The 11946-nt window shown below is 38.4% G+C and overlaps 1 protein-coding gene across 6 annotated transcripts in view; it reads left to right on the top strand.

Moving 5' to 3' along the window:
• Nucleotides 1–2564: 2564 nt before the first annotated feature.
• Nucleotides 2565–11946, top strand: part of ptprdb (protein tyrosine phosphatase receptor type Db) — a 69243-nt gene continuing 59861 nt past the window's right edge. For 4 of the 6 annotated variants that reach the window (XM_059553840.1, XM_059553842.1, XM_059553841.1 and 1 more), the window contains exons 1-2: nt 2568–2900; nt 5368–5390. The gene's annotated coding sequence lies outside the window, so the exon portion shown is untranslated. Of the gene's footprint in view, nt 2901–5367; nt 5391–11946 lie in introns of all 6 variants that reach the window. The other 2 variants (XM_059553844.1, XM_059553843.1) reach the window with 2 other exon arrangements.

Below are 11946 nucleotides of genomic sequence, written 5' to 3'. Positions count from 1 at the left end.
ACTGAGCAATGTCTGTGTGTGTGTGTGTGTGTGTGTGTGTGTGTGTGTGTGTGTGTGTGTGTGTGTGTGTGTGTGTGTGTGTTTGTTCAGACCCTAATGAATCTACGCACTGCATCTCTGGCGGGGAAAAAAACATATTAAACACCCAAGATGGGTTGAATTTTTTTAATGATCAATATTGGATCCCATAATTCATATTTCATTGTTTTTAATGACGCACTTATGTAACCAGTGCTGCTTTATAGCATTAATTGATACATATTTTATTGTGATTTAGAGAATTATGAGCGATAGATGCTTAATACATTCTAAGACATCTGTTTCGGAGAACCACTATGTAATCGTGTTTAATGTGTCCAAGATGTTTTGCGATCAGGCTTGATTATTTCTTAATTTGCAGTCGTGTGTGTGTATGTGTGTGTGCGATAAACAGTGGCTCCTGTGTGTGTTATCTGGCAGTGATTCTTATGAGAAGTGAGACTGTCTTTCACTGAAAGATCCACCACCTGCAGTCTCAGCTGTATGGTGATGAGACACACACACAACCACACATACTCACACATAAGCGCTCTCTCACACATGCTCACAATCAACACACATTCTCCTTCTTCACGCACATTGTCTCCGTATCTCACACTCAGACAAAGCGAGACAAGAAGTGAGAAGAAAGGTGTTTCTTCTTAATTAGGCTTGCATGCACAGTCTTATATTTTCCCTCTCTTGACTTTACTCTTGTGTGTTTTTAATAAATTCCTTGACATACTGGCTAACACACACATTAACTCTCCCAGGGGGTTTATTCATAGAGAATTATGGCTGTGCTTCTTTGACCTCTCACCTATTAGAACTATGTGCTGAGTTGCAACCATTCGACCTCTGAGGGTCATGTCAAAGGATTTAAAGGGATATTGCACCCCAAAAAGTAAATTAATACAAATTAATGTACTCATCCTCACATTATGACTTTTCTTTTTTTTTTTTTTGAGCACAGAATGAGATATTTTGAAAAAAGTGTATGTTTTATCCCAAAAAGAATATAAGAATAGTCACACAGGTTTAGAATATCATGTAGGCGAGAACATGATGGCTGATTTTTAGGTGAACTATGACTTTAAATACAAATATATTTCCAGCAATAAATATTATTAGTTTTGTCATCATTCACAAATATCTGCATATTATCTTACCTTTTAATTTATTGAATATTTTAGCTAATTGTATAATGCTTTTTAATCAGTTGTTTTAAATTATAATAATATTTCACAATATTACTATTTTAGACCATATTTTTCCCATCATATAAATGCAGTCTTGGTGTGCATAAGAGACTTCTTTCTAACAAATTAAAAATAGTAATTATTCCAAAGTATTGTAATTTCAATATACAGTCAAATTAAAAGCATAAAAATCTTACCAACCCCAAAACTTTTTGACAGTGATGTTTTTCTTTTGTTCTTTCTTGTCCCAAAGTGTATTATGAAAAAGTTTCTTAATGTACTCTCTCTATATATATATACACACACACACACACACACACACACACACACACACACAATTTGGTTACATGTAGATGGGCAAATTATTATTATTATTATTTTTAGATGAAATATTCCTTTTAACACAAATAAATTTCCAGATGTAAATATTTTTAGTCATGCCTTAATTCACAAATTTTGCATATTCTCCTGCCCTTTCATTTCTTAAATATTTCAGCAAATTTGATAATGTTTTCAGCTTCCAATAAAAGTGTCCAGTACTTCCAGCTCCCTTTATTTAATATATCATATTTGAAATATTATTATATTTCCATTCTACAGATTTCCCCACCAAAAAACTACAGAAAGTGTGAAAAAAACTGAACAGATTATGTCTGGGCCTGCTCATCATTCATCTTCTCTTATCATCTGTGTCTTATATATCCACTCCGGCAGTCAGAATGTGTGAACAAAAGATGGAGATAGGATGAAGGCTGGTATTAGGTCATTTAGTGTGGTTTGCATGTTGTGTAATTGAGTGTTTGATGTGTTTGTGTGTGTTTTCTGTACACAGCCCCCATAAGAACAGGAAGCTCTGGGTGGGCTATACGACCTAGTTTTTATTTTCGCACAAACACACATTCTGAATCTCATACATCGGCAAAAATGCTCATGGAATTTACATGAATATGTATGCTGTTAAACCATTGTGTTGTGTTGTTAATGAGATCACACTCACTCCATCTAATGAAGCCATGGGATGTCCTAGAATAGATGCACAGTGTGTGTGTTCGTGTTTGCGTGCGTGAGTGTGTGTTGTCTTTTGATGAGTTAATGAATGATGATGAGCTTTCTATTGCTCTGGGCTGAGCTCCCATTTGGGCTTGTATTATCATGAAGTTGCGTTAAATCGGTCCTTTTTGTATTTGTTACATTTCACACACACATAAAAAAGGTGGATTTCCTGTTAAAATGCCTTTTAAATGCTATTGAAATTTGCACACCAAAAAATAAAATAAAATCTATCCCAAATCGTCACCCCCTTTACGCGCGCGCGCGCATGTGTCTGTATGAGCAGCATCCTGCATATCTTTGTTCGTGTCTTCATCAGATTTGTGTTGAGATGAACTTGCGCTCTGACTCCTCTGGCTTTGCGCGACCCTATAGCCCACCTGCGTCTGGAGAGTATTTTTAAAAGCAGGGCACGAGCGCGAGCGCGTCGCGTAAAGCGCACCACTTCAAAAGCTTCTAAAGCTCTTCACTTATATCGGACAATGCGCGTGGACACGTCGGGTTTTTGAGAACCGTGCAGACTGCACTCGTCTTTTTGTCGGAGTTATCAGATCTTAGACTCTCACTTGGGCGGATAGAGAGACGGATCTCCACCGGGATCTCCTCGCACCGCGACTGTACCTGGAGAATCCGGTAAGAGCTCCAGCAGCTTCACAATAAAGCGAGGTCGCCCGGTGCTTTGGTCAAGTGTGTGTGTGTGAGTGAGTGTGAGGGCAGTGATATTCAGTCAGAGACAAACTATTGTTAGGCAGTTAGTTCAGAAATGTCCAAGATTTCATATAGTGCTTTCACAGAACACGTCGTTATTCAGCCGTGAATGTGCAGACCGATGTTAAATTGAATTATTTATTAGAATTGTGAGCTCTGTCGAGCATTTTAGGACAGGGTGAACTCATTAAAAGTCTTCAAGTTTTGATGGTTTTCTTACAAACTTGCAGTGACTGCGGGCTATTACAAACCTCACTGTTAAAATGTCCAAATATTATCATGAATAACGTCCTTCAGTAAAACTGTAAGAGACCTTATACAACAAAATCTTATATTATATTTTAAAGCATAATACATGTTATTTTAAATACATTTTTTAATACATTGTAAAATATTTTAGAAGTAGCCTAAAACGAATTAATTATATATGGATAAAATAAAACGCCTGTTGTATTTAGCAAGACAAAACCTAAAGTTATGTTGTGGATTCAGATTGTTAAAATAATATTTTATATATATGAATCTCATAATTAGGCCTATACTGTACAGGGAAATTCCCAGGATTCACATAATTTTACATGTAAGATATATTCTTATCTTATTTAGTTACAATATGCACATTAGTGTGTTGTAAGTTACATTTTAAGTTGTTTAGGTAATGTTCATAGGGCTATTTTAGTGTTATGTTTATTACCCTGATGGTGTTTCTGTGTGACAACAGTCACTGGAGAGAGCATTTAAAGTTATCTTGGGGCCATCATGTGACATTTATGTAATTGTACAGCTAATTATAAGTACATTTGACAGTAGTAAATACATTTTAATAGCTGAAATTTAATACTACACCAATATAATGCAGTTTACTGATGTATGCAGTCACCAAAATGCATCTTGTGAAACATTGCCACTGTATTTTTTACACTGAAGTTCTGGCAATTGTAAAAATGTAGCAAAGATGGAATTGAATGACATTAAATAATGCTTATGCTTTATGTTAGTTTGGAACTCTTCATGCCTGTGAATGTATATGATTGCTCTTGAGAACCGGCGGTCACTTTACTCTAGTGATTCTCTGAGAGACAAGAGGCTTGCATAAGCAATTTTTTGTTTCTGTTCAGCCCTGTCATATTTTGACATTTTCTCACAAGACTCGTGTAAAGTGCTGACTTCTTCCCGCTGCTCTAATGTGCACTGAAAAGACAGCCCAGTTTGAATATCCAAGTTCTCTCTTCCATAACTCAGACACAGATGGCCACATTATTTAAAAGTAAAAGTAAAATAAAATGCAAAACATCAGCGATGTTTCCAAACAGAAGCTCTATAGGAGCTTTTTCTCCCATTTTAGCGCCTGTAGATTTAGGCGAAGTGAAAATGAGAGAGAGAGAGCTAGAGATGAGCTGTTTCTCCCTCGTGCTGTGAGGATGACTTAGTGTCTCTCACCTTCATCCTGACACCTCATCTATTATCATTAGGCACACAGTCAAACAACTCTCTCAAGATGTGGGTGTGAAAGTGTGTGTACGAATGTGAGAGAGAAGATATGTGTGAAAAGAAGAGAGAAACAGAGAAAACTCTTAAAATGGTCTCTTTCTGAGTTCAAGATTGACAGGCCTTGGTCACAGTCATGACCTGCTCCATTTTCGCTCAAACATATGCACGTCTCTTTTACTACGCCGGATTGACTTGACGTGACCTTTGACCTGTCAAGAAGTTGATCCCTAAATGATTTTACATATTAATAGCAGTTCTGCAGTGTGATAGTGAGACATTAAATTAGTATTTCCCAACCTTTTTTTGTCTTAAATACCCTTTCATTGACCCCAAACTGGAAATGTTTCTAATTTAACTCTTCTTGTCATCATTTTTTAATTATTATAATTATTTAAATTGGTAATTTATTCCTGCAATTGTAAAGCTAAATCATTTGTAACAACATAAATGCCTTTACTGGTGTTTTTGCATTCTAACTCGAAATAATTTATTTATTTATTTATTTTAATTGACACAAATTGAACAAACTGACACATCATTTTTTTTCTTTAAAATAACTGAAAATATTATCTGCAAAAATTGTTAATATTATTTGAATCATTAAATAACCCCTAAAATATTTTATTTTAAAGCCATAGTTTCTGTTTTAGAGGTTTAACAAGGCAAAATCAAAATCTTTCCAAGTATTCTCTTGGGTATGCATGGCCCTGGTTGGGAATCACTGCGTTACATCAACTATGACAGAGCATCTGATGTTGCCACAGTTCATGGAGACTGCATTTTTGATCTTTTGTAAACAGTTGCATGATAATGAAGTGTTGGTGTAATGCTGTCATTTTGGATGATTGTATTCATCTCACTCTCATTTTTTTCTCCCTCTTTCTCTCTCTCTGTTTTCCAGATCAACTCAAATAGAACACAGAGGTAAGTGAGATCTTCATATTGGTAGTTTTACAGCTTGGAAAAACTAACAAGCAAGGTAAAAAGAATGAGAATGAATAGTGAAAACTGAAATGAGGCACATGGCAGAGATCAATCTTTAAACTTTAAACCCTTAGAATATGTGAACAGTAACAAACTAAATCTGTGCAGATCTCTACAAAATTGGAATGCCCTTATGCTGCCTCTTGTGTTTTAGGTTATGAAATATTTTGTGTAATTTGATAATGCTTTTGGCTATCAGTAGTAAGCATAGTCATATCAGCTCAAAATCACATTTTACTTTGTTTAAATTCTGTAATATCAGCACGGAAGATGCAAAAAAGTAATCAGATTCCTTCTGGGCCTGGCATGAAGACAGTGGTGTTCAGTTCATGTTTCATCTACTGTACAGTATACTTGTCTTCTCTAAACATGAAGAATGCACATCCAGTGCAGTTAATAACATCAAAAGGCCACTTTTGTATCTTTTTTTTCTTTCATAGCCAGTAGTCAAGACTTGTCTTATCTCATATTCAACGCTCTAACACTGTTTAGATGTTTTAATGTGCCTTTCTGTACAATGCCATGCTGGAAGGCACTGATGTCCACTGAGATCAATAAAACCTCCATTCAGTGAGGGGGTGAAATGTCTTCTCTCTTTCTCACTGAACCCTTTTGGTCTCTCTCTCTCACACACACACACACACACAAAGGGCTGACTGTTTTAGGCTTTTCAGTCTATTTATTGTCTCACTTAGGAACTCATATGAGCATGCACACTTTGCATATTAGACCCTATGGAACATGTATTGCGTAAACATATTGAATAATAAATAGGCAATGGTGATATTTTTTTCCCAAAACATTTCTCAGGTAATTTTACAACCAGTTCGTGATCAATATTTTGATAGGTGAATGAAAGTGAACAGCACAGCCTAGTGGCCACAAGTTTTTATTGCATTCATATGGAGGTAAATCAGTAGCTAAACTCGAGAGGTTGAAAATCTGAATGTGAGAACTTGTCATATTAATATTTGTATTTGTAAGTTAAAATTTACACTCACAGCTCTGATGTGAAAAGCTGAATCTTTCAATTTGCACACACAGACAATGATCAAAACACCCGTGCTTTGATTTGGAAGTTGTAGATTAATAGTTACAAATGTGTAGAATGACATTCACACAAAGAAAATGACATATACACATGTTTACGACATATTTACTTTTGCACTTTACTTCAGTTTCGCTGCACAACGTCAAGTCGGCACTTACAACCTCTCAGATCTGGAAGTACAAGTTCAAATCCTAGCGCTCTGACTTTTGCTACTCTTTTTGCGGTATTCTGTTGCAAAACTCACTTGTGCACTTGTATATGCAGATGTGAGAGAGCAGAGCTGGGGGCGGGGCTTTGGTGCGAATGAAGACATTTTATTGGTCGATGCCCGACCAATGAACAACGCCAACTGTTTTCACTGAATATCCTTAGCTTTGACAGGATTTTAAGACACTGCATTCATTTTGACATTCAGGTATTATCTAGTAGACAAATAATGCAACATATTTTATATGTATATCCCACTGCATATTGCAGAGTAAACTCGCTGTACCAGAACATGCTTTGATCCCACCGCCACGCGGTCACGTGGTTCATAGAGCTATCAATAGTACTAAACTAAACGTTTAGTCAATATGTTTGAAATGTATTAAATGGGACAGACAGTAGTTTCATTATATTTGCAGCGATTTCTAGTAAATTGTAACACATAAAGTGCATTGATTATGCATGGATAACTACGTTGACTAATGACTATGCGTTACAATAGCATTTTAAACTGGAAAATGGAACAGCATTATGTTCTCATACTCCTCCTTGGCAGTTAAATGTAACTAAACAATTAAGTGTAACTTTTAACCAATAAAATAACTGTACTGAATGTTAACTCAGTCATGTTTAGTTAATTTGAAGAGATCATGGTACTAAATAATATGCGCAATAATTATGATCCATGAATGACCATTTGAAATATAAGATTTTCTAATATGGTTATTATTTATACTACAATAACTGTAGTATTTAGTTTTAAATTCCAGTGCAAAGAGGCACGCTTTAAATTAGAGGCATTTGGTGGACAGAAAGATAATATTCATATGCAATTCCATTGCTTAAACACTAGATGGCCTTGTTGATGGTTAATAAATACATGTATTTAGCTCTACTAGCTGCTCAAAACAGTATTTCTGGTCATAAGTGCTTATTTTTTAGGTTTTGCTGTTTAATGTACATTTAGACATTATTAAACACTCAATTTTTTTTTTTTTTTAAATTATAATAATAATGTTGCATTTAAAAAGATTCATTACTGACAAGCAAATTAGGAATTTAACCCAATGAAGATGTTAAAATTATTTTTACAAAACTAAATAATAATAAAAACAGCATTATATTGCAACTCTGGTACAGTGATATGCAATGGGATATACATATAAAATATGTTGCATTATTTGTCTACTAGATAATACCTGAATGGCAAAATTAATGCAGTGTCTTAAAATCCTGTCAAAGCTAAGGATATTCAGTGAAAACAGTTGGCGTTGTTCATTGGTCGGGCATCGACCAATAAAATGTCTTCATTCGCACCAAAGCCCCGCCCCGCCCCGCCCCCAGCTCTGCTCTCTCACATCTGCATATACAAGTGCACAAGTGAGTTTTGCAACAGAATACCGCAAAAAGAGTAGCAAAAGTCAGAGCGCTAGGATTTGAACTTGTACTTCCAGATCTGAGAGGTTGTAAGTGCCGACTTGACGTTGTGCAGCGAAACTGAAGTAAAGTGCAAAAGTAAATATTTCGTAAACATGTGTGTATGTCATTTTCTTTGTGTGAATGTCATTCTACACATTTGTGACTATTAATCTACAACTTCCAATTCAAAACACGGGTGTTTTGATCATTGTCTGTGTGTGCAAATTGAAAGATTCAGCTTTTCACATCAGAGCTGTGAGTGTAAATTTTAACTTACAAATACAAATATTAATATGACAAGTTCTCACATTCAGATCTTCAACCTCTCGAGTTTTGCTACTGATTTACCTTTATACATTCACACCAATCTGCTCTTAAAATCCAAAATACACCCCATCTGTCACAGCAATCTCACACTTGAGCATGATCTCTTCCATTTATATTCCTCATTTAAAAATAGGTCCAATCCAGATGTTTGCAAATGTTTCAGTATACAGTATGGCCAAAAACTCTGAGACTACAGTGTTATTTATTTGTTTATTTTTGCATGAAATGACATATTTTTGCATTATTTCTAGGTCACTGATTAAATGTAAACAAATTTGTACCAAAGGCCAGATGTTGTTCATTCCATCAAAGCACATAAGATGCTCAGTGGAACATTCTCAAATGCTGGATAACAGGAATCATCAGGTTTTGCAGAAACTGTGGGAGACAATGTCAGCTTGAGTGGAAATATCAAATAGCAATTACATTTTCAAATGTACCTTTTATTCATTTAGAAAATTCTGACGTTTGGGCCTCATCATACGTATGCACATACACTGAAAATACACACTGTTAAAAAGTTTGGGGTCAGTAATATTTTTAACATTTTTAAAAAATATTTAAGTTCACCAAGGTTGCATTTATTTGATCAAAAATACAATGAAAACAGTAAAGAATACTGAATTTTTTTTTTTCTGTTTTAATATATTTTAAAATGTCATTTATTTTTGTGACCGTAAAGCAGCCTCTAGTCTTATGTGTCACATGATCCTTCAGAAATTATTCTAATATGATGGTTTGTTGTTCAAAAAACATGTATTATTACTATAAAGTGGAAAACAGTTGTCCTGCTTAATATGTTTTTGGAAATTGTGATACATTTGTTCAGAAGAACAGCATTTAGGCCTATTTTAAATTTACATTCATGCATTTTGTATTCAGGCTACAAATATTTTTACCAGTATGTGTGTTCTCTGGGAATCAAACCCACAACCTTTTGCACTGCTAACGCAATGCTCTACCACCGAGCCACAGGAACACCAAAAAATATAGTTCCTTTTCAGGAACTCGAGCTGTGTCAAGCGCTTTGGGGAACGTCCCTGACGAGACCGACTCTGAATATCGTGTGCAATCTTTCCAATGGAAGGGCGTGACGTCACGGGCGGGGTGACGTAGCGACCAGGAAGCTATAAAGGCACCTGCCACGCAGCTGGCTTCAGCTTCTTGTCCTTCAGCAAGCGCTCTGTGTGTGCATGTCTTTCTGTCTTGTCAGTCTTATTTATTGTAGTTTGTCACTATTAGCTCCTTTAAGTAGCTATAGTATGTCAGAGAGCAAAGCTAAGACTGGCATCTGAAGGGTGAATCCAGACTGCGTTCAGATTTTGTGTTCCTCCCTTCTCAACAAAGCTAAACGGTAGAGGCAGGGATACAGGAAGCCTGAAGCTTCAGTTCTTCCCCCCCGAGCATCGGGCTTGACGCTCTGCCTTTCTTTCTCTGAGGAGATTGACACGGAGGGCGACGACAAGCTTTTAGTTGCACAAACATAAAGTTGCATAAGCAACGCTCTGGGCCAGTGACTTCTCAGCCTAATCCGAATCCGATGGAGCGTACTTCAGGCTGGGAGGTCCATGGCCAAGAAGTCATGACGCATTTCGGTCACGACTACAGAGGGCGGCCCCTACTGGGGTAGAGCGGTGTCCACCTCATTACACGGTGCCCGTCTCACCTCAGTGCCCTCGAGAGGTGGGTCTGCCAACCCTGCCAGAGTTTCAGGGTGCAGCGGCTTCCAGTGAACACTGCTCTTAGTTATTTCCGCTCGTGAGCGTAGCGGAGCTGAGACGCTCGCCGCCCCTTTGGGGGCCTCTTACACCAGAGATCAGTCTCGAGGGACTGATTCCCTTAGTACATTAGTTAGCAGTGTGGAAACTACTGCCAAATGTATCTCAATGGGTCCTGCACACAGTAGAAAGAGGCTATCGCATTCAGTTCGGCCATCAACCGCCGACATTTAACGGGGTTACACCGACAATAGTCGGCCCCCGGCAGGCTCTAGTTATGGAACAAGAAGTGAATACCCTATTAAGGAAGGAGGCCATCGAGGTGGTCCCTCCTCTAGACAGGGAGTCCGAGTTTATAGCCGGTATTTCATAGTTCCAAAGAAGGATGGGGGGTTGCATCCGATCTTAGACTTATGTCATCTAAACCTCTCAGTAATGTCACTGAAGTTCAAAATGCTCACTGTCAAACAGGTTGTAGCTCAAATCAGATCCGAGGACTGGTTTGTCACAATAGATCTCAAAGACGCATACTTCCACATCCATCCTTCCAAAACACAGGAAGTTTCTGAGGTTCGCTTTTGGGGGCAAAGCCTACCAATATCGAGTACTTCCCTTCGGCCTTGCACTCTCACCCCGCACGTTCACGATATGTGTAGATGCGGCTCTGGTATCCCTCCGTATGCAGGGCATCCGCATTCTGAACTATATCGATGATTGGTTGATTTTAGCTCAATCAGAGCAAATGGCGGTTCGACATCGAGATGTTGTTCTCACACATATGGGGGAGCTGGGTTTGAGACTAAACGCCAAGAAGAGTGTATTAGAACTGAAAGTGTAATTTAAGTTCTTTTTGCGGTTATCAGGAGAAAATGACTCATAACGCGTATCCGCGTTACTCGACTCCAGAGGGTTAAAGGTGTATGTGGCGGCCATAGCTGCTTACCACGTCCCTTTCAACGGTCAGTCAGTGGGTAGACACCCCCTAGTTACACGTTTCCTCCACAGTGCACTGAGGCTGAGACCTCCAGTACGGTCCCGTATTCCCCCGTGGGACTTGGTTGTGGTGTTAGAGGCTCTTTGTAAAGCTCCATTTGAGCCAATACAAGATATCTCAGATAGACATCTGACCCTTAAGACTGCCCTGTTACTGGCTATTACTTCTCTACAGAGAGTTGGAGATCTTCAGGCCCCCTCGGTGGCCCCTACCTACTTAGACTTTGCCCCTGGTATGGCCAAAGCATTCTTATACCCTCGAGCGGGTTATGTTCCTAAAGTTCCCTCTGTTACTCCACAACCCATTTTACTGCAGGCCTTCTGCCCTCCTCCCTTTCGGGAGCCAGACCAGGAGAAGCTAAACTGTATGTGTCCAGTTCGAGCGCTGGACGCATACGTCCACAGAGCTGCCCTGTGGAGAAAATCTGACCAATTGCTTGTTTGCCTATCAACGTATCCTATGAGTCCTCTGGTCTTCCCCTTCCTTTGGGAGCCAAGGCTCAATCCACTCGGGGTATGGCTGCCTCTAAGGCCTCTCTAGCAGGTGTGTCCCTCTTGGACATCTGCAACGCTGCGGGATGATCCACGCCCTCTACATTTGCCAGATTTTATGACCTTGATATGCGAGCCACTCCGGGCTCTTCTGTTCTCTCGTCTTAGCTGTGCTCTTCAGATACACACTAGGCAGGGATTTGGAAATCTGGCAGCGTGGGCACATCGTTCCCCAAAGCGCTTGATGCAGCTCGAGTTCCTGAAAAGGAACGTCTCAAGGTTACGAATG

The sequence above is a fragment of the Carassius carassius genome, chromosome 7 (assembly GCF_963082965.1).
Source record: "Carassius carassius chromosome 7, fCarCar2.1, whole genome shotgun sequence".
Classification (NCBI taxonomy): Eukaryota; Metazoa; Chordata; class Actinopteri; order Cypriniformes; family Cyprinidae; genus Carassius; species Carassius carassius.
Note: the sequence above shows the minus strand (reverse complement) of the source record. Positions and strands in the feature narration are given on the sequence as shown.